Source organism: Lathyrus oleraceus, chromosome 4, assembly GCF_024323335.1.
Source record: "Lathyrus oleraceus cultivar Zhongwan6 chromosome 4, CAAS_Psat_ZW6_1.0, whole genome shotgun sequence".
Taxonomy (NCBI): Eukaryota; Viridiplantae; Streptophyta; class Magnoliopsida; order Fabales; family Fabaceae; genus Lathyrus; species Lathyrus oleraceus.
Window position 1 is genome coordinate 468,588,693 of NC_066582.1, and position 2,696 is coordinate 468,591,388.

The 2,696-nt window shown below is 35.3% G+C and overlaps 1 non-coding gene across 1 annotated transcript; it reads right to left on the minus strand.

Annotated features, from left to right (window-relative positions):
• Window positions 1-2,204: 2,204 nt before the first annotated feature.
• On the minus strand, window positions 2,205-2,311 carry LOC127077667 (small nucleolar RNA R71). Its single transcript, XR_007787452.1, has one exon. It is a non-coding gene; the product is annotated as a small nucleolar RNA R71 (small nucleolar RNA).
• Between the last annotated feature and the right edge of the window lie 385 nt (window positions 2,312-2,696).

The following is a 2,696-nucleotide window of genomic DNA, read 5'->3' on the forward strand; positions in this document are numbered from 1 at the left end:
CAAGTTGCCTTCAAGTGCGCTTGGTCATAGGTAATTGTTTTGCAAGCATTTCAACATTATAGGTCATATATCAAAATAGAGTTGAGTCACCAAGTTCGGGCTTAGGCCAAATTCAATCCACTCGTAGGTTTGATTATTTTCTTTGAGTAAAATGTTCATTTCTTGGAGTAAAATAAGATGCAAAAAGAATAAATCCAAGAGGAGCTTTTAGGTGAAAGTTATGGGAATGTGAATTTGAGGTCGTGACTTGAAAAATGGGCTAGCACCTTGCAACATGCTATGTCATATTGAGGTCCAATGTTCATGATGTCATAACTTTTGATTCCCTCGTGCATCTTAATCCAAACTTGAGCCAAATGATATTTTACAAAAGGTTAACAAAATGCAAAAGGAATGGGATCAGGCAAGGGTGGAAAGTAGGGGTCATGGCAAGGTTTTGGCCCAAATTTGCAACTTGGTCATTGGCACAAATGAGGTCTTCAATGGATGAATGGGTGTTTGACCCTTGAATAAAAGTTATAGAGGATACCAAAAGGCACATTTGGGTTAAAGAATCTTGGCATTTGGATGAATATTGAAAGAAATATGGGGTTTGGAGTAAAAGTGGGGCATACTTTCAAATTAGGTCAACCAAACTTGTACACCTCTTGCAAACTTGATATTTTCTTGCATTCCAAGCCATGATGATAACATAATGAGCAACCCTTTATGAAATCTTGATTAGGACTTGAGTGATATTGAAGATAGCTTTAGGACTAAGTGATGTGGCATGGAAATAAACACATGAACCACCTTTGAATCACTATGAACAAACATGCATTTTCCCTGGTCAAAAGACCTTTGCCTTGCCCTGATTTAAAGCGTGATTACATACATGAGCAAAATAGAAAACAAGTACCATCTCTCCATGAAGTTAAATATAGTTGATAAGCAAACAAAAAGGTAAACCCTAGAATTAAGGTACAATACATAATATGGCCATGCTTGTGATCCAATGACCAAATGCAATGGTCATGCATGATATGATTTGATGTATGCAAATGTTTATGCAAAAAAAAAGGAAAAAAGGGAGGGTAAATATTGAGGTATGACAATTACAAGCGAGGCTTAGAGATTTGTCCCTTTGCCCTAAAGTATACGTTTTTGAAGATGTAAAGATACACCTTTAGATCACTTTCTAACTTTTCCTGGCACGACACAACACATCATGCACATATAAATGAAAAATTTATTTCAATGGATCATTTCCTAACATAATCTGTATTATTAAACTCAACCATTCTTTTTAACAGTATTCTACTCTTGTTTGTTACCTAACTGAACCTGTGACAATCATATATTGTTTTAATCTTTCTGATGCTTATTTACAAAAGATAAATTCTTTCAAAAATCAACCTAAGTTACTTTCCACTACCTGCGGGTTTGACACCCTTATTGTTTTATTTACTTGCTACTTAAAACATACATGTATACTTGCATGTGATACCACACGTTTTTAATCAACATGTTTTTGGCGCCGTTGTCGGGGAGTGTGTCAAAGATAAAATTTTGATTTTGTATTAAACCTTTTTTGTTATATAATAATTTGAGCTTCTAACATTTTCTGCATTTTGGTGACACAACAGGTGCTTAATTATTGCATGTGCAGGTTGTTAAACCTAGCTTACCCAGGAGATCCTTAACCTAAGAGAATATTTATATTTCTTATGAGATTTCAAACTATTGGACAATTACCATGAATCCCTCCTCCTTTTTTGTCTTTTATTTATAGGATGAATCAGTTCAAGAAGACGGTGTCATGGAAAATAACGACGTCATTGACATTAGCAATGAACAAGCAAGAAATATCAGAGACTATGTAGTCTTTGATCCTAATTCTATGCACACTAGTATTATTCGTCTAGATATCACTATAGACATATTTGAGTTTAACTAATGATGTTTCAAATGCTGCAAGCCATTGGTTAATACTCAGGCGCTGCAAATGAGGATCAACACTTGCATTTGAGGAAATTTTTGGAAGTGGAAAGTAACTTCAAGGTCCATGGAATTACTAATGATGCTTTAGGTTGATATTATTCATATACTCTCTAAGGGATAGAGCCAAGATTTGGCGGGATTCTTTGGAGCTTAGTTTTATAGCCACATGGAATGCCCTAGCTGAAATTTTTTGGGCTAAATAAATTTATCCTCTCAAGAATGCTAAGATGAGGAATGAGATAACTTCATTTAGACAAGGAGAGGATGAATCTTTATTTAAAGCTTGGGAGAGATTTAATGAGTTGCTTAGACAATGTCCACATCACATGATACCAATATGAATCAAACTAGAAACCTTCTACAATGGATTAGTTCCCTCATCAAGAAACATGTTAGGTGTAATCATCCAAAATTTCCATGGAGCAACAATCAAAACCAACTTAAACCTCAAACACCACAAGCATCACAAATTCCACTTGGTTTTTCTGCACCAAACTATGTTGTGGGTAACCAAGGGAACAACAGCTGAAAAGCATACTAAAATCCTTTATTCAAGAGACCAAAATCAGTTTCAAGCTCAAGGAGTAAGCATTAAAAACCTGGAGAATCAAGTGGGGTAGATTGCTTATGCACTTAGTTAAAGAACTATGGGGCACTTCTTAGCTCTACTAAAACCCCAACAACTAATTATGGAGCCAAGAGCATTGAAATATGTA